Source organism: Ursus americanus, unplaced genomic scaffold (genome assembly GCF_024610735.1).
Source record: "Ursus americanus isolate L20-20 unplaced genomic scaffold, mUrsAme1.1.p SCAF_99, whole genome shotgun sequence".
Taxonomy (NCBI): Eukaryota; Metazoa; Chordata; class Mammalia; order Carnivora; family Ursidae; genus Ursus; species Ursus americanus.
This window is the reverse complement of record NW_028273681.1, coordinates 588,158-609,429: the sequence shown is the minus strand read 5'-3', so window position 1 is coordinate 609,429 and position 21,272 is coordinate 588,158.

Below are 21,272 nucleotides of genomic sequence, written 5' to 3'. Positions count from 1 at the left end.
TTTTTTGATTTCTTCTTTGACTGTTGGTTGTTCAGTAGCATGTTGTTAAATCTCCACATATTTTTTTAAGATTATTTAAGTATCTGGCAGAGAGTGAGACAGCGAGAGAGGGAACGCAAGCAGGGGGGTGGGAGAGGGAGAAGCGGGCTTCCCACTGAGCAAGGAGCCTGATTCGGGGCTAGATCCCAGGCTCCTGGGATCACGACCTGAGCTGAAGGCAGATCCTTAATGACTGAGCCACCCAGGCCCCCCAATCTCCACCTGTTTTTGACTGTCCCATTTTTTTCTTGAGACTGATTTCTAGTTTCATATCATTGTGGTTGGACAAGATTTGTAGCAGAAGGTGAAGAGAGCATTCAGATGAAAGGTTTGTTTCCTGGAGGGTTTTCTGAGGGCAGACCATGAGTTCCGTGGGGACGGAGGAAGGTTTTGTGAGACGGGGGGTGGGGTTAACCCTTGTTAGAATTACTGACTACTACCATGCAGGCTGTGTGCTACCGTTCACACCGTAGTCCTGATGGGCTTGTACTTCATTAGAAATATTTTCTAGGAGGTGTAGGCATAGGCTTCTCTAAAAGAAAGGTGCCATGTGGGTTCATGGCATGACCCCAGGTCAGCAACCAGGATGTATGGTATTGTGGGGGATCAGAACCAGGCTTTCTGTGGGAAGTGACGGAAATAGGGTATGGTGAGCTCCATGACCTCATAGGTGAGGTCCCGAGTGACCCACTGGGTGTTGGGTTCCGTGGATCTGTTTCATCAGGTGCTGTGGAATTCAGGGACACCCTCCTGTCTGTGGATTTGTGTGGAGACAGGTAGACATCAGTGTCTGGCCAGGCACGAGGGTCGCACTGGACCACCACCAGAGGTGCAGCATGCGGGGGAGCCACTGCTTGGTTTCCACGAAAGCTGACCAGGGTCTGTGACCGTGATTCCTAGCAGCTGCAAGGGGAGAGGAGGCCGGGGGTGGTGCACACTTCCTAGACTTGTGGTCAGGACTAGTCTGGAGCCCACTGAAGTCAGCCACACCTGGCACAGAAGGCCCCCAGTCAGTGTAGCTGTGGGCACTGCTCCCATGGCACTTTCGGGCCGGCTCCATGCTGCCACCTCCTGCTTTTCATCATCATCTTCAAGGTCGTGTGCCTCTGCTCTTGCCCCATGGCCTCCGGGGTATTGTCCGTCCTCCATCTGGCCCTCGTCCCTGGTGCCCTGTGCAGTCCGATGCCAGGGTAGCCTTCTCGAGACAAACATCTGGCCCTGATGGAACACTTCCATGGATCTCGTGTGATGCGAGGATGATGTCCTGCCCTGGAAGGGGGCTGCAGGTCCCCAATCAGGAGAGCCATGTCTCCCTTTTCAGCATGGCCTGCCCTCCCCTCAGTCTTCTTCAGGGAAGCTCTCCCCACTTCCTGAGATGACAGCTCTGAACTTAAAAGTGAATGTTATTTTACATATCTCTATGCCTTAGTTCATCCATGGCATGTCTTTCAACGCCGTTAGTGGTTTTTTTTTTTTTTTTTAGCAGTTCCGAAGGGCTGTCTGCTCAAGGAGGGGATGACCTGGGTGGGGCAGCTTTCCCTCTCATCTCCCTCAGCCTGTCGCTGAGCCCTGGGGCCAGCTGTCCCACTGAGGATTGAGGGACCCGAGCCAGCCCATCCTGAGCCCAGGCTGTGTGTCAGCTGTGTAGACTGATGCGTGTCGGAGCGGTGGGCAGCTGGCATAGGCCAGGGGCAGGCAGTGTCTCCCCATTCCTTCCCTCCCTTCCTCCCAGAGGTAGCTCAGAGCAGCCTTCAACCCCTGCATCTCCAGATCCCTTGACCTATGCCTCCTGTGTTCAGCTGGTGACCTTGGAGTTTCGCATGGATTCTACCTCCCATACCCTCTCCTGTAGCAGTTCCTGGATCAGGGGAGGGGTCGGACCCTTGTCTGATTTTGGTCTTCTTCCTGTCCCGCACCAAGCCCACCCACCTTTGCATCTTCCATGTATGTGCTTGGAAGCAAGTCCATCCACAGGGAACCTATTAGCCAAATGGATCCAGGTAATGAACATTGAAGTAGAGATCCAGGATCCATAATAAACCTGCTCGGAAACCTGTCCCAAAGTCTGTGACTCTCTCACACTGAAACAGAAACAATAATAGCTTTCTGGACTGTGAAGTGACATGTGTCTCTACTTCCAATCTTGAAGGCATAGGTGCTGAGCCTGGACAGAAAAGGACCATGGCTCCCGTGGGCTGGGATCCACAGTAAGAACTCAGTGAAATCTGAATTCGAGGCATAGAATGAATAATTATTGTAGAGTGAATCCTCCCAAGTAGGGCTTATGCACATTGCAGAGGAAAAGCTTTTTCAAAGAGGTTCCTGAAAGAAAAATCTTTTTAAAAAATTTATTTTAATTCCAGTAGAGCTAACATACAGTGTTACATTCGTTTCAGGTGTACAAGAGAGTGATTCAGTAATTCTATATATTACTCAGTGGTCATCCAGAAAAGTGTCCTCTTAATCCGCTTCATCTATTTCACTCATCCCTCTATGCACCTCCTCCTCTCTGGTAACCATCCGTTTGTTTTCTCTTGTTAAGAGTTTGTATTTTGGTGTGTCTCCTTTTTCTCTTTTATTTATTTAGTTTTGTTTGTTTTTTAAGTTCCGTATAAGAGTGACATCATATGGGATTTGTCTTTCTCTGACTGACTGATTTCAGTTAGGATAATACTCTCTAGCTCCATCCATGTGGCTGCAAATGGCAAGGTTTCATTCAAGCCTAGTAATACTCCATTGTGTGTGTGTGTGTGTGTGTGTGTGTGTGTGTGTGTGTGTGTGAATACACACATCTTTTTTTTTTTTAATAATGATTTTTTATTATATTATGTTAGTCACCATACAGTACATCCCCGGTTTTCGATGTAAGGCTCGATGATTCATTAGTTGTGTATAACACCCAGTGCACCATGCAATACGTGCCCTCCTTACTACCCATCACCAGTCTATCCCATTCCCCCACCCCCCTCCCCTCTGTAGCCCTCAGTTTGTTTCTCATAGTCCATAGTCTCTCATGTTTCATTCCCCCTTCTGATTACCCCCCTTTTCTTTATCCCTTTCTTCCCCTACTGATCATTCTAGTTCTTATGTTCCATAGATGAGAGAAATCATATGATAGTTGTCTTTCTCTGTTTGACTTATTTCACTAAGCATTATCTCCTCCAGTGCCGTCCATGTTGTAGCAAATGTTGAGAACTCATTCTTTCTGATTGCTGAGTAATATTCCATTGTATATATGGACCACAACTTCTTAATCCAGTCATCTGTTGAAGGGCATCTCGGCTCCTTCCACGATTTAGCTGTTGTGGACGTTGCTGCTATGAACATTGGGGTGCATATGGCCCTTCTCTTCACTACGTCTGTATCTTTGGGGTAAACACCCAGTAGTGCAATGGCTGGATCATAGGGTAGCTCAATTTTTAACTTTTTAAGGGACCTCAACACGGTTTACCAGAGTGGCTGTACCAACTTGCATTCCCACCAACAATGTAGGAGGGATCCCCTTTCTCCACATCCTCTCCAACATTTGTTGTTTCTTGCCTTGTCTATTTTTGCCATTCTAACTGGCGTAAGGTGGTATCTCAGTGTGGTTTTGATTTGAATTTCCTTGATGGCTAATGATTTTGAACATTTTTTCATGTGTCTGTTAGCCATTTGTAGGTCTTCATTGGAAAAGTGTCTGTTCATATCTTCTGCCCATTTTTTGATTTGTTTATTTGTTTCTCGTGTATTGAGTTTGAGAAGTTCTTTGTAGATCTTGGATACCAGTCCTTTATCTGTAGTGTCATTTGCAAATATCTTCTCCCATTCCGTGGGCTGCCTCTTAGTTTTTCTGACTGTTTCCTTGGCTGTGCAGAAACTTTTAATCTTGATGAAGTCCCATAAATTCATTGTATCTTTTGTTTCTCTTGCCTTTGGGGATGTATCATGAAAAAGGTTGCTTTGGCCGATGTCGTAGAGGTTGCTGCCTATGTTCTCCTCTAGAATTTTGATGGATTCGAGGTCTTCATCCATCGAGGTCTTTCATCCATTTGGAGTTTATTTTTGTGTATGGTGTGAGATAGTGGTCAAGTTTCATTCTTTTGCATGTAGCTGTCCAATTTTCCCAGCACCATTTATTGAAGAGACCGTCTTTTTCCCACCGGATGTTTTTTCCTGCTTTATCAAATATTAGTTGCCCAAAGAGCTGAGGGTCCATTTCTGGGCTCTCTATTCTGATCCATTGGTCTATGTGTCTGTTTTTGTGCCAGTACCATGCTGTCTTTGTGATCACAGCTTTGTAGTACAGCTCGAAATCCGGCATTGTGATGCCCCCAGCTTTGTTTTTCCTTTTCAACAGTTCCTTGGTGATTCGGGGTCTTTTCTGGTTCCATACAAATTTAAGGACTATTTGTTCCAGTTCTTTGAAAAACGTTCTCGATATTTTGATCGGGATAGCATTGAAAGTGTAGATTGCTCTGGGTAGCGTGGACATTTTAACTATGTTAATTCTTCCAATCCATGAGCATGGAATATCTTTCCATCTTTTTATGTCTTCCTCAATGTCTTTTGAGAGTGATTTATAGTTTCTAGAATAAAGGTCCTTTACGTCTCTGGTTAAGTTAATTCCAAGGTAACGTATGGTTTTTGGTGCTATTGTAAATGGGATGGATTCCCTGATTTCTCTTTCTTCGTTCTCGTTATCGTGTACAGAAATGCAACTGATTTCTGAGCATTGATTTTGTATCCCGCCACGTTACTGAATTGCTCTATAACTTCTAATAGTTTGGAAGTGGCTTCTTTTGGGTTTTCCATATAGAGTATCATGTCATCTGCGAAGAGAGACATTTTGACTTCTTCTTTGCCGATTTGAATACCTTTGATCCCTTTTTGTCGTCTGATTGCTGTTGCAAGGACTTCTAGTACTATGTTGAATAATAGTGGCGAGAGTGGGCATCCTTGTCGTGTTCCTGATCTTAAGGGAAAGGCTTCCAGCTTTTCCCCATTGAGAATAATATTTGCAGTAGGCTTTTCATAGATGGCTTTTATGAGATTGAGAAATGTACCTTCTATTCCTACACTCTGAAGGGTTTTAATCAGGAAAGATGCTGTATTTTGTCAAATGCTTTTTTGGCATCGATTGAGAGGATCATATGGTTCTTGAGTCTTTTCTTGTTGATATGATGTATCACGCTGATTGATTTGCGAATATTGAAACACGCTTGCATCCCAGGTATGAATCCCACTTGATCGTGGTGGATAATCCTTTTAATGAACTGTTGGATTCTATTAGCAAGTATCTTGTTGAGGATTTTGGCATCCATATTCATTAGGGAAATCGGTCTGTCATTCTCCTTTTTGAGGGGGTCTTTGCCTGGTTTGGGGATCAAGGTAATATTGGCCTCATAGAATGAGTTTGGTAGCTTTCCTTCTGTTTCTATTTTTTGAAATAGCTTTAGGAGAATAGGTATTATTTCTTCTTTGAATGTTTGGTAGAATTCCCCAGGAAAACCATCCGGGCCTGGAGTTTTGTTATTTGGAAGGTTGTTTATCACTGACTCAATTTCTTCATCATTAATTGGCCTGTTTAAGAAATCAATTTCTTCCTGTTTCAATCTTGGTAGTTTATAGGTTTCCAGGAAGGATTCCATCTCTTCCAGATTGCTTAGTTTATTGGCATATAGCTGTTGATACAAATTTCTAATAATCCTTCCAATTTCAATGGTGTTCGTCGTGACCTCTCCTTTTTCATTCATAATTTTAATAATCTGGGTCCTTTCTTTTTTCTTTTGGATAAGTCTTGCCAGTGGTCTGTCAATTTTATTGATTCTCTCCAAGAACCAGCTTCTAGTCCTGTTGATCTGCTCTACTGTACTTCTGGTTTCTGCTTGATTGATTTCAGCTTTAATTTTGGTCAACTGCTTCCTCGTGCGTGGATTAGGCCTGTCCCTCTGTTGCTGTTCCAGCTTCTTGAGGTGAGATAATAAAAACTGCATTTTAGATTTTTCTATTCTTTTGAGTGAGGCTTGGATGGCTATGTATTTCCTCCTTAGGACTGCCTTTGCAGTATCCCATAGGTTTTGGACTGTTGTATTTTCATTCTCATTGGTCTCCATAAATTGTTTAATTTGATTTTTGATTTCCTGGTTTATCGAGTCATTCCTGAGCAGGATGGTTCTTAGTCTCCAAGTGTTTGAGTTTCTTCCAAATTTTTCCTTGTGGTTGAGTTCCAATTTCAGAGCGTTGTGGTCTGAGAATATGCAGGGGATAATTTCAATCTTTTGGTATCGGCTGAGACCTGTTTTGTGTCCCAGAACATGGTCTATTCTTGAGAATGTTCCATGGGCATTAGAATAGAATGAGTATTCTTTGGTTCTGGGGTGTAGTGTTCTATATATATCTAAGAGGTCCAACTCGTCGAGTATGGAATTCAAAGCCTTTGATTCTTTGCTTAGTTTTTGCCAGGGTGTTCTGTCTATTTCTGAGAGCGGAGTGTTGAAGTCCCCTACTATTAATGTATTTTTATCTATATGTCTCTTTATTCTGGTTAAGAGTTGGCTTGTGTATCTTGCTGCTCCTCTGTTGGGGGCATATATATTTATAATTGTCATATCCACTTGTTGAATACTTCCTTTAAGAATAATATAGTGCCCTTCTGCGTCTCTAACTATAGTCTGTAGTTTAAAATCCAATTTATCTGATATGAGAATTGCTACCCCAGCTTTCTTTTGAGGTCCATTTGCGTGAAAGATGGTACTCCATCCCCTTACTCTCAGTCTGAATGCATCTTTGGGTTCGAAATGAGTCTCTTGTAGACAGCAAATGGATGGGTCATTTGTTTTTATCCAATCTGCAACCCTGTGGCGTTAAAGCAAGAATTTAAACCATTAATGTTAAGGCTGAGTACTGAGAGGTATGCTTTTAATTCTGCCATGTTGTCAGTAAAGTCTTTGTTTGTATTGGCTGTGACTTTCTGTTTTGTATCACTCTTGGGGCCTTTTTACTTTTATAGAACCCCCCGTAATATCTCCCGTAGGGCTGGTTTCGTGGTTACGAAATTGGCTAGTGACTGTCGATTCTGAAATGTCTTTATTTCTCCATCAATTCTGAATGACAGCCTTGCTGGATAAAGGATCCTTGGCTGCATGTTTTTCTCTGAAAGACCTTTAAAAATGCTCCCCCAACCCTTTCTCTCATTCCAGGTCTGTGTAGACAGGTCAGACGTAATTCTGATGCCTTTGCCTTGGTACGTGAGAAATTTCTTTGCCCTGGCCGCTTTCAATACCGTATCCTTGGATCTCATATTTGCGAAATGCACTATGACGTGACGTGGTGTAGGTCTGTCATGGTTGAGCTTGGGAGGGGTCATCTCTGCCGCTTGGACACGAATTTTTGTTTCCCTTGTTAGATTAGGGAAGTTTTCAGCTACAATTTGTTCAAATATCTCTTCTAGACCTCTGTTTTTCTCCACCCCCTCGGGGATGCTGATGATTCTAACATTGGATCGTTTCGTTGAGTCAGTAATCTCCCGTAGCCAACATTCGTGGGCGTGGATTTTTTTAAGACCATCTTCTATTTTTATTTTTTCCTCTATTAACCCATCCTCCAATTCACTAACCCTTTCCTCCGCTTTGGTGACCCTGGCCGTCAGAGCCTCTAGTTTTGCCTGCATTTGGCTCATAGAATTTTTAATTTCTGTCAAATTCACTCTCATTTCCGCCCTTAGGGATTCTATATTCTCAGTAATATTTTCCTGAATACTTTTTTCAAGTCTACTCATTATCTTGACCATTGTTACTCTGAATTCCATTTCTGATAATTTGGTTACATCCATATCCGTTACTTCTGTGGCAGAGGCCACTGACTCACTGTCTTTTCTTTGCTGGGGGGGGCTTCTCCTTCTTGTCATTTTAATGAGGGGAGGTTGCGGGGTTGTCCAGAGCCCAAAATTATTGACTGGGTCCCAGGCCGTGCCCCTTGTTTTATAGGGATCTTAGAGATGTGGGCTTCTTCTTTAAAGATTTTATTTATTTACTTATCTGAGAGAGGGAGACAGACAGTCAGCAAGAATGGAACAGAAGCAGGGGAGTGAGAGAGGAAGACGCAGGCTCCCAGCGGAGGAGCCCGATGAGGGACTCCTTTCCGGAACGCTGGGATCACGCCCTAAGCCGGAGACAGGCGCTCAATGACTGCGCCACCCAGGCGCCTCCGGTTGTGGGCTTCTTGATTTTTCAGCCTGCCTTCTGTGTTCTGGGGGAGGGGCCTGCCGCGCCGATACTCAGGCAACCCTGTTTGGGTAGAGTCTCCATGTCCCCCACGAGGGGGGATGGGGATGGGCATGCTGTGAGCCGGTATTTCCAGGCTTTTGTTCTCTGGCGGCTTTCCCTGGCGGTCGGCTATGCCTCTTCTGAGAGTCAGAGCAGCAGAGGCTGCATTGTCACAGAACAGAGGGATTGCGGCCCGTTCTCCACTGATGTTCTGGCCACTTTAACTCTATTACTGTTGGTGCTGCTCAACCCTGCAGCGACCCGGGATGTGCGCACCAACTCGGCGACCCTGCCCTCACTTCCAGGGCCCGCGCATCTCTGTCCTTTGTGTTTCTAATGCCGCCAGCCACTGGCCGCCCAGTCTCTGTCCTTTGTGTTTCTAATGCCGCCAGCCACCGGCCGCCCCTGGCGCTCCTGGGTCTCCTGGTCTCAGTCTATGCCCGGTGAGCACACCAGGATTCCGGAGTTTCGTGAGAAGCCTGGTGGCGCGCGCACCCGGTTCAGGGTCTCAGTCTGCTGTTTTGCGGGTGCCGACCGCGAGTCCGCCCGCTCCCCCGTGCAGGTGGCCTGCCAGCCGCCAGCCGCCCCACGCGCGCTCCGGGAGTTCCCGGTCTCAGTCCGGATCCCGTGAGCACACCGGGATTCCGGTGTTCCGGGAGATGCCTGGTGGAGCGCGTTCACGGTTCACTGGTCTCAGTCCACTCTCGCGGGTGCCCTCCATGAGTCCGCCCGCTCCCCCGTGCAGGTGGCTGCCGCTTTTCGGCGCCCAAACGCGGCGGCTCCCTCCCCTTCCGTTTATCTTCCGATATCTGTGCACGGTTTACAGCTCCCCTCTTGGTACCTCAATACTCAGCGCTGGAGATGTTCATTTGTAGAGATCCAGATGTATCTTCCTGCGTCTCAGGCTGATTCTGTGGTTATTTAGGCTGGTCTGTTACCTATCCAGCTCGACTCAGGGGACCGGCTGAAAAAGGGGTCCCCTACTCCTCCGCCATCTTAACCCCTCCTGCCTGGACCACAACTTCTTAATCCAGTCATCCGTTGAAGGGCATCTTGGCTCCTTCCACGATATAGCTATTGTGAACAGCCCTGCTATGAACATTGGGGTTCATATGGCCCTTCTCCTCACTACGTCTGTATCTTTGGTTTAAATACCCAGTAGTGCAATGGCTGGACACAGGTTAGCTCTATTTTTAATCTTTTAAGGGACCTCCAAACTTTTTCCAAAGTGGCTGTACCAACTTGCATTCCCACCAACAATGTAGGAGGGATCCCCTTTCTCCACATCCTCTCTAACAATTGTTTCTTGCCTTGTCAATTTTTGCCATTCTAACTGGCTTAAGTTTGTATCTCCGTGTGATTTTGATATGAATTTCCCTGATGGCTAATGATTTTGAACATTTTTTAAAGTGTCTGTTAGCCATTTCTATGTCTTCACTGGAAAAGTGTCAGTTCATATCTTCTGCCCATTTTATGATGTTTATTTGTTTCTCACGTATTGAGTTTGAGAACTTCTTTATAGATCTTGGATACCTGTCTTTTCTCTGTAGTATCATTTGCAAATGTATTCTCCCATTCCGTGGGCTGCCTCTTTGTTTTTCTGTTTCCTTGGCTGTGCAACAGTTTTTATATTGATGAAATCCCACAAGTTCATTTTATCTTTTGTCTCTCTTGCCTTTGGAGATGTGTCATAAAAAAGGTTGCTATGGCTGATGTCATAGAGGTTGTTGCCTATGCTCTTCTCTCGGATTTTGATGGATTTCTGTCTCACATTGAGGTCTTTCATCCATTTAGAGTTTATCTTTGTGTATGGTGTTAGGGAGTGGTCACGTTTCATTCTTTTGCATGTAGCTGTCCAATTTCCCCAGCACCATGTATTGAAGAGACTGTCTTTTTTCCACTGGATGTTGTTTCCTGCTTTGTCAAAAATCAGTTGCCCAGAGTCGAGGGCCCATTTCTGGGTTCTCTATTCTGTTCCATTGGTCTATGTGTCTGCTTTTGTGCCAGTACCATGCTGTCTTTGTGATCACAGCTTTGTAGTACAGCTTGAAATCTGGCATTGTGATGCCCCCAGCTTTGTTTTTCCTTTTCAACAATTCCTTGGCGATTCGGGGCCTTTTCTGGTTCCATACAAATTTAAGGGCTGTTTTTTCGAGTTCTTTGTAAAATCTCATCGGTATTTTGATCGGGATAGCATTGAAAGTGTAGATTGCTCTGGGTAGCATGGACATTTTAACTATGTTAATTCTTCCGATCCATGAGCATGGAGTATTTTTCCATCTCTTTGTGTCTTCCTCTATGTCTTTCAAAAGTGATTTATAGTTTCTAGAATATAGGTCCTTTACATCTCTGGTTAATTCCTAGGTAACATATGGTTTTTGGTGCTATTGTAAATGGGCTGGATTCCCTAATTTCTCTTTCTTCAGTCTCATTATTCGTGTATAGAAATGCAACTGATTTCTGAGCATTGATTTTCTATCCCACCACATTACTGAATTGCTCTATAACTTCTCATATTTTGCGCGTGTATTCTATTGGGTTTTCCATATAGAGTATCATGTCATCTGCGAAGAGAGACATTTTGACTTCTTTGCTGATTTGGATACCTTTTATCCCTTTTTGTTGTCTGCTGTTGCAAGGACTTCTAGTACTATGTTGAATAATAGTGGCGAGAGTGGGTATCCTTGTTGAGTTCCTGATCTTAAGGGAAAGGCTTCCAGCTTTTCCCCATTGAGAATATTTTCTGTAGCCTTTCCATAGATGGCTTTTATGAGATTGAGAAATGAACCCTCTATTCCTACACTCTGAAGGGTTTTAATCAGGAAAGGATGCTGTATTTTGTCAAATGTTTTTTTCTGGATCAGTTGAGGGGATCATATGGTTCCTGAGTCTTTTCTTGTTGATATAATGTATCACGCTGATCGATTTGCGAATATTGAACCACGCTTTCATCCCAGGGATGAATCCCACTTGTTCATGATGGATAATCGTTTTAATGTACTGTTGGATTCTATTAGCCAGAATCTGGTTGAGGATTTTGGCATCTATATTCATTAGGGAAATTGGTCTGTAATTCTTCTTTTTGAGGGGGTCTTTGCCTGTTTTGCGGATCAAGGTAATATTGGCCTCATAGAATGAGTTTGGTAGCTTTCCTTCTGTTTCTATTTTTTGAAATAGCTTTAGGAGAATAGGTATTATTTCTTCTTTGAATGATTGGTAGAATTCCCCAGGAAAACCGTCCGGGCCTGGAGTTTTGTTATTTGGAAGGTTGTTTATCACTGGCTCAATCTATTCATAATTAATTGGCCTGTTTAAAAAGTCAATTTCTTCCTGTTTCAGTCTTGGTAGTATATAGGTTTCTAGGAAGGCCTCCATCTCTTCCAGATTGCTTAATTTATTGGCATATAGCTGTTTGTAAAAGTTTCTAATAATCATTCCAATTTCATTGGTGTTGGTCATGACCTCTCCTTTTTCATTCATAATTTTATTAATTTAGGTCCTTTCTCTATTCATTTGTATAAGTCTTGCCAGTGTTTTGTAAATATTATTGATTCTCTCAAAGAACCACTTCTAGTCCTGTTGATCTGCTCTACTGTACTTCTGGTTTCTAGTTCATTGATTTCTGCTCTAGTTTTGGTCAACTGCTTTCTCGTGAGTGGATTAGGCATGTCCCTCTGTTGCTGTTCCAGCTTCTTGAGGTGAGAATATAAAAACTGCATTTTAGATTTTTCTATTCTTTTGAGTGAGACTTGGATGGCTATGTATTTCCCCCTTAGGACTGCCTTTGCAGTATCCCATAGGTTTTGGACCATTGTGTTTTCATTCCCGTTGGTCTCCATAAATTGTTTAAATATATTTTTGATTTCCTGGTTCATTGGGTCATTCCTGAGCAGGATGGTTCTTAGTTTCCAAGTGTTTGAGTTTTTTTCCAAAATCTTCCTTGTTTTTGAGTTCCAATTTCAGAGTGTTGTGCTCTGAGAATATGAGGGGATAATTTCAGTTTTTCGTATCAGTTGAGACCTGATTTGTGTCCCAGAACATGGTCTAATCTTGAGAATGTTCCATGGGCATTAGAATAGAATGAGTATTCTTTGGTTCTGGGGTACAGTGTTCTATATATATCTATGAGGTCTAACTCGTCTAGCATGGCATTCAAAGCTCTTGTTTCTATGTTGGTTTTCTGCTCCGGTGCTCTGTCTGTTGCTGATAGTGGAGTGTTGAGGTTCCTACTTTTAATGTATTTTTATCTATATATCTCTTTATTCCGGTTAAGAGTTGGCTTGTGTATCTTGCTGCTCCCCTGTTGGGGGCATATATATTTATAATTATCATATCCACTTGTTGGATACATCCTTTAAGAATAATATAGTGCCCTTATGTGTCTCTAACTATAGTCTTTAGTTTCAAATCCAATCTGTCTGACATGAGAATTGATACCCCAGCTTTCTTTTCAGGTCCATTGGCGTGAAAGATGGTATTCCATCCTTTTAGTCTGAATGTATCTTTAGGTTCAAAATGAGTGTTTGTAGACAGCAAATGGATGGGTCATGTCTTTTTATCCAATCAGCAACCCTGTGGTGTTTTATGGGAGCATTTAGGCCATTTACATTGAGACGGATTATTGAGAGATGTGATTTTAATGATGCCATATTGCCAGTAAAGTCTTTGTTTCCATAGATTGTGACTTTATGCTCTGTATCACTCTTGGGGCCTTTTTACTTTTATAGAACCCCCCCCCTTAATATCTCCTGTAGGGCTGGTTTTGTGGTTAAAAAAATTGGTCAATGACCACGATTCTGGAAGGTCTTTATTTCTCCATCAATTCTGAATGACAGCCTTGCTTGATAAAGGATCCTTGGCTGCATGTTTTTCTCTGAAAGAGATTTAAAAATGCCCCCCAACCCTTTATCTCATTCCAGGTCTGTGTAGAGAGGTCAGACGTAATTCTGATATCTTTGCCTTGGTACGTGAGAAATTTCTTTGCCCTGGCCACTTTCAATACTGTATCCTTGCATCTAATATTTGCGAAATGCACTATGACGTGACGTGGCGTGGGTTTGTCGTGGTTGAGCTTGGAAGGGGTCCTCTCTGCCTCTTGGACACGAATGTTTGTTTCCCTTGCTAGATTAGGGAAGTTTTCAGCTACAATTTGTTCAAATATCTCTTCTAGACCTCTGTTTTTCTCTACGTCCTCAGGAATGCCGATGATTCTGACACTGGAACGTTTTATTGAGTCAGTCATTTCCCGTAACCCACATTCCTGTGTGTGGATTTTTTTGAGTCCAGATTCTTTTAGCTTTTTCCTCTACTAACCCATCTTCCAATTCGCTGATACGTCCTTCTGCCTCATTCACCCTGGCCAACAGAGCCTCTAGTTTTGACTGCATTTGGCTCCTAGAATTTTTAATTTCTGCCAGATTCGCTCATATTTCTGCCCTTAGAGATTCTATGTTCTCATTAACAATTTTGTCAATATTTTTTTCAAGTCTACAAATCATCTTGACCATTGTTACTCTGAATTCCATTTCTGATAATTTGGTTATATCCATATCCATAAGTTCTGTGGCAGAGGCCACAAACTCATTGTCTTTTCTTTGCTGGGGGGGGGGGACTTCTCCTCATATTCAGATGAGGAGAGGTTGTGGTGTTGTACAGAGCCCAAATTATTGACCACGACCCAGGCCGTGCGCCCTTGTTTTATAGGGATCTTAGGTATGGGGGCTTCTTGATTTTTCAGCCTGCCTTCTGAGGTAGGGGCCTGCCGTGCCGATACTTGGGCAACCCTGTTTGGGTAGAGTCTCTGTGTACCCTGCGAAGGGGGATGGGGGTGGGCACACTGTGAGCCGGTCTTTCCAGGCTTCTTTTCTCTGGCGGCTTTCCCTGGTGGTTTGCTGTGCTTCTTCTGAGAGTCAGAGCAGCAGTGGCCGAATCTCAGCCTCTGTCTCAGAACAGATGGATTGCGGACCATTCTCCACTGATGTTCTGGCCACTTTAACTCTGTTTCTGTTGGTGCTGCTCAACCCTGCACTGTCCAGGATGTGAGCCCCACACCTGGCTTCCCAGCTCTCACCTACAGGGCCAGTGTCTCTCTGTCTGTGTTTCTAACACCGCCAGCCGCCCCTGCATGCTCCAGGAGCTTTATGTGTCTCTTTCTTACACACATTTGCACAAGCTTCTGTTTTCATGACAGAGGACTGTGAGATGCCAGATGGTTTCTCTACGGTGTTCCTTCGTAGATTCAGTACATGGCACTTTCCTTATGTTTTCTTAGGCACTTGTACAAACGGTTTCATCTTCAAGACTGAAGACATGACTTCAAAGATGGCTTCGGTACAATGTTCTTTCCTAAAGTTGGTTCACCTCCCTTTCCTTATGCTTTTATTCCCAATCAGACACATGCTTCCATCATCATGACAGATTATGGGACTTGGAAAACCCTTTCCATACCCTCTTCTTCCTGAGATTACGGCTATGGCTGTTTCCTTAAGGTTCAACACACGTATTGGTAAACCCTGCTGTTTTCACTGATCAACGTTGCCTTGTCTCTACAAAAACATGGTTCGCTGAATTGACTGATGACACTTTCCTTTCGTTTTCACACAACTTTTGAAGGGCTTTCCTCCTCATGACTGATGTGAGTTGAGAGATGCTTTCCTTGTAGTGTTCTTACATGGTTCAACAAAAGGCATTATCTTGATGCTTGCAGGCACAGTTTTGTACAACGCTCCCAATTCATGACACCAGATGTGAGGTGCAAGACGCTTTTATATAGAGTGTTCTCTCCTTGAGTAAAGTAGGTGTCCCTTTCCCTATGCATTTGTAGACACTTTCGAAAATCTTGACATCTTCCTAACAGAAGATGTGACTTGGATGAGGGTGTCCATTCGGTGTTCTGACTGAGATTTGGGTATATTGTTCTTTCCTTAAGGTTCAACGCACGTATTGGACAACGCATATATATTCCTGGGTCACCATGTTACTTCGATGTTGCCTATCAACACTGACCTGGTACTCACAACTACTTAGGACCTCTCCTTATGCTTTCACTCACACTTCTGCATGTACTTCCATCTTCATTACAGAAGATGTGAGTTGGGAGATCTTTTCCAAGGGTGTTCTTACCTGAGCATACAGCATGTTCCTTAGGTTTTCATACAGTTTTGGAACATACATCCATCTTCATGAAGGTAGTTGTGATTTGGAAGGTTGTCTCTAGATGGTGCTCTTTCTTAGTGTTAAGCATGTGGCACTTCTCTTACGATTCAACAGAGATATTTGAAAATCTCTCTTCATACATCAGGATGTTTGAAATCTCTTCCTCTATACAGAACATTGATGCTCAGAGTCAAGTAAATGGCATTTCTTTACACATTCCCTCACCCTTTAGCCAATGCTTCCAGGGTCATGTGAAAAGGTGTTTCAGAGGGTATTCTATGGAGTTCTCTTGTAAAGTTAAGCATACGATAATTCCCTTAAGCTGAGAAACACTCTCTTGTATATGCTTCCAGCTTCATGAAAGAACACGTGCCTTTAAAGATGGATTAGGTACTGTCCTTTTTTGGAGCCATGTCTCTGCCACTTTCCTTATGTTTTCACCACAACGTTGCAAACATTTTCGTCTTCATGACAGAAGCCGTGGTTTGTAAGATGCTATCTACCCAGTGCTCTCACCTACTAAGTTTATGGCACTTTCCTTAAGTTTCAACACATAGGGAAGAAAACCCTGGTTGATCCATTTGTCAGGAGGTGGGTTCGATATCGTTTTCTATCTAGACAGATTTGGTTCTCAGAATTAAGTAGACAGCCCTTTCTCTACGTGCTTGCACACACTCTTGCCAAGGCTTCCATCTTCACAACAGAAGTTGTGAGTTGAGACATGATGTCTATACAGTGTTCTTCTATAGAGTGAGGCAACGCGCTTTATGCATCTCTTTTTGTACACACTTTTTCACATGCTTCCTTTTTCATGCCAGAAAACAGTGAGATGCAGGGCGCCTGGGTGGAAGAGCAGTTAAGCGTCTGCCTTCAGCCAGGGCGTGATCCCGGCATTGTGGGATCGAGCCCCACATCAGGCTCCTCTGCTGTGAGCCTGCTTCTTCCTCTCCTACTCCCCCTGCTTGTGTTCCCTCTCTCACTGGCTGTTTTGCTGTCAAATTAATAAATGAAATCTTAAAACAAAAGAAAAAGAAGGGTTGCAGATTGGATAAAAAGAAATGACCCATCCATTTGCTGTCTACAAGAGACTCATTTCGAACCCAAAGATGCATTCAGACTGAGAGTAAGGGGATGGAGTACCATCTTTCACGCAAATGGACTTCAAAAGCAAGCTGGGGTAGCAATTCTCATATCAGATAAATTGGATTTTAAACTACAGACTATTGTTAGAGATGCAGAAGGGCACTATATTATTCTTAAAGGAAGTATTCAACAAGTGGATATGACAATTATATATGCCCCCAACAGGGGAGCAGCAAGATACACAAGCCAACTCTTAACCAGAATAAAGAGACATATAAATAAAAATACATTAATAGTAGGGGACCTCAACACTCCACTATCAGAAATAGACAGAACACCCTGGCAAAAACTAAGCAAAGAATCAAAGGCTTTGAATGCCATACTTGACAAGTTGGACCTCATAGATATATATAGAACACTACACCCCAGAACCAAAGAATACTCATTCTATTCTAATGCCCATGGAACATTCTCAAGAATAGACCATGTTCTGGGACACAAAACAGGTCTCAGCCGATACCAAAAGATTGAAATTATCCCCTGCATATTCTCAGACCACAACGCTCTGAAATTGGAACTCAACCACAAGGAAAAATTTGGAAGAAGCTCAGACACCTGGAGACTAAGAACCATCCTGCTCAGGAATGACTCGATAAACCAGGAAATCAAAAATCAAATTAAACAATTTATGGAGACCAATGGGAATGAAAATACAACAGTCCAAAAATCTATGGGATACTGCAAAGGCAGTCCCAAGGGGGAAATACATAGCCATCCAAGCCTCACTCAAAAGAATAGAAAAATCTAAAATGCAGTTTTTACATTCTCACCTCAAGAAGGTGGAACAGCAACAGAGGGACAGGCCTAATCCACACACGAGGAAGCAGTTGACCAAAATTAGAGCTGAAATCAATCAAGCAGAAACCAGAAGTACAGTAGAGCAGATCAACAGGACTAGAAGCTGGTTCTTGGAGAGAATCAATAAAATTGACAGACCACTGGCAACGCTCATTCAAAAGAAAAGAGAAAGGACCCGAATATTAATATTATGAATGAAAAAGGAGAGGTCACGACGAACACCATTGAAATTGGAAGGATTATTAGAAATTTTTATCAACAGCTATATGCCAATAAACTAAGCAATCTGGAAGAGATGGAATCCTTCCTGGAAACCTATAAACTACCAAGATTGAAAGAGGAAGAAATTGATTTCTTAAACAGGCCAATTAATGATGAAGAAATTGAGTCAGTGATAAACAACCTTCCAAATAACAAAACTCCAGGCCCGGACGGTTTTCCTGGGGAATTCTACCAAACATTCAAAGAAGAAATAATACCTACTCTCCTAAAGCTATTTCAAAAAATAGAAACAGAAGGAAAGCTACCAAACTCATTCTATGAGGCCAATATTACCTTGATCCCCAAACCAGGCAAAGACCCCCTCAAAAAGGAGAATTACAGACCGATTTCCCTAATGAATATGGACGCCAAAATCCTCAACAAGATACTTGCTAATAAAATCCAACAGTACATTAAAAGAATTACCCATCACGATCAAGTGGGATTCATACCTGGGATGCAAGCGTGGTTCAATATTCGCAAATCCATCAGCGTGATATATCATATCAACAAGAAAAGACTCAGGAACCATATGATCCTCTCAATTGATGCCGAAAAAGCATTTGACAAAATACAGCATCCTTTCCTGATTAAAACCCTTCAGAGTGTAGGAATAGAAGGTACATTTCTCAATCTCATAAAAGCCATCTGTGAAAAGCCTACTGCAAATATTATTCTCAATGGGGAAAAGCTGGAAGCCTTTCCCTTAAGATCAGGAACTCGACAAGGATGCCCACTCTCGCCACTATTATTCAACATCGTACTGGAAGTCTTTGCAACAGCAATCAGACGACAAAAAGGGATCAAAGGTATTCAAATCGGCAAAGAAGAAGTCAAAATGTCTCTCTTCGCAGATGACATGATACTCTATATGGAAAACCCAAAAGAAGCCACTCCCAAACTATTAGAAGTTATAGAGCAATTCAGTAATGTGGTGGGATACAAAATTAATGCTCAGAAATCAGTTGCATTTCTGTACACGAATAACGAGACCGAAGAAAGAGAAATTAGGGAATCCATCCCATTTACAATAGCACCAAAAACCGTACGTTACCTTAGAATTAACCAGAGACGTAAAGGACCTATATTCTAGAAACTATAAATCACTCTTGAAAGACATTAAGGAAGACATAAAAAGATGGAAAGGTATTCCATGCTCAAGGATCAGAAGAATTAACATAGTTAAAATGTCCATACTACCCTGAGCCATCTACACTTTCAATGCTATCCCGATCAAAATACTGAGGACATTTTTCAAAGAACTGGAACAAATAGTCCTTAAATTTGCATGGAAACAGAAAAGACCCCGAATCTCCAAGGAACTGTTGAAAAGGAAAAATAAAGCTGGGGGCATCACAATGCCAGATTTCGAGCTGTACTACAAAGCTGTGATCACAAAGACAGCATGGTACTGGCACAAAAGCAGACACATAGACCAATGGAACAGAATAGAGAACAGAGAAATGGACCCTCGGCTCTTTGTGCAGCTAATATTTGAGCAAGGAGGAAAAAACATTCGGTGGGAAAAAAGTCTTTTCAATAAATGGTGCTGGGAAAATTGGACAGCTACATGCAAAAGAATGAAACTTGACCACTCTCTCACACCATACACAAAAATAAACTCCAAATGGATGAAAGACCTCGATGGGAATCCATCAAAATTCTAGAGGAGAACATAGGCAGCAACCTCCACGACATCGGCCAAAGCAACCTTTTTCATGATACATCCCCAAAGGCAAGAGAAACAAAAGATACAATGAATTTATGGGACTTCATCAAGATTAAAAGTTTCAGCACAGTCAAGGAAAACAGTCAGAAAAACTAAGAGGCAGCCCACGGAATGGGAGAAGATATTTGCAAATGACACTACAGATAAAGGACTGGTATCCAAGATCTACAAAGAACTTCTCAAACTCAATACACGAGAAACAAATAAACAAATCAAAAAATGGGCAGAAGATATGAACAGACACTTTTCCAATGAAGACCTACAAATGGCTAACAGACACATGAAAAAATGTTCAAAATCATTAGCCATCAAGGAAATTCAAATCAAAACCACACTGAGATACCACCTTACGCCAGTTAGAATGGCAAAAATAGACAAGGCAAGAAACAACAAATGTTGGAGAGGATGTGGAGAAAGGGGATCCCTCCTACATTGTTGGTGGGAATGCAAGTTGGTACAGCCACTCTGGAAAACCGTGTTGAGGTCCCTTAAAAAGTTAAAAATTGAGCTACCCTATGATCCAGCCATTGCACTACTGGGTGTTTACCCCAAAGATACAGACGTAGTGAAGAGAAGGGCCATATGCACCCCAATGTTCACAGCAGCAATGTCCACAATAGCTAAATCGTGGAAGGAGCCGAGATGCCCTTCACAGATGACTGGATTAAGAAGTTGTGGTCCATATATACAATGGAATATTACTCAGCTATCAGAAAGAACGAGTTCTCAACATTTGCTACAACATGGATGGCACTGAAGGAGCTAATGCTAAGTGAAATAAGTCAAGCAGAGAAAGACAACTATCATATGATTTCTCTCATCTATGGAACAAAAGAACTAGGAAGATCGGTAGGAGAAGAAAGGGATAAAGAAAGGGGGGAAATCAGAAGGGGGAATGAAACATGAGAGACTATGGACTATGAGAAACAAACTGAGGGCCTCAGAAGGGAGGGGGGTGGGGGAATGGGATAGACCGGTGATGGGTGGTAAGGAGGGCACGTATTGCATGGTGCACTAGGTGTTATACGCAACTAATGAATCATCGAGCCTTACATCGGAAACCGGGGATGCACTGTATGTTGACAAACATAATAAAACATTAAAAAAAGAAAAAAAAAGAAAAACTGTGAGATGCAAGATGCTTTCTCTATGGTGTTCTTTCAGAGACTTCAGTATATGGCACTTTCCTTATGTTTTCTTAGACGCCTGTTGAAATGCTTTCATCTTCATGATAGAATACGTGAGGTGAAAGATGGCTTCGATACAATATTCTGTCTTAAATATTCGTTATTGGCCCTTTCCCTATGCTTTTATTCCCACTCTGAAACATTCTTCCATCATCATGACAGACGACGGGAGTTGGAAGACTGTTTCCATGCACTCCTATTACTGAGAGTTACATCTGGGGCTGTTTCCTTAAGTGAACCTTAAGGAAACATAGGGAAGCCCTAGTGTCTTCACTGATCAAAGTTGCCGTCTCTCTACACAAACTCTTTAGCTAATTGACTGATTGCACTTTCTTTTTGTTTTCACACAACCTTTTCGAATGGCTTTCATCCTCATGAAAGAAGTGAGTTGAGTGATGCTTTCTGTGTAGTATTATTACAGTTTTAAATGAAGTGCATTATCTTGATGCTCGCAGGCACTGTTTTGCACAATGCTCCCACTTCATGAGAAAAGATGTGAGATGCAAGATGCTTTTAGATAGAGTATTCTCTCCTAGTGTAAAGTAGGTGACACCTTCCTTATGCATTCGTAGACACTTGAAAAACTTGCGATCATCCTCACAGAAGCTGTGACTTGGAAGATGGTGTCCATTTGGTGTTCTGACTGAGATTTGTATATAGTGCCCTCTTCCTTAAGGTTCAAGGCACGTGCTGGACAACGGGTGTATATTCATG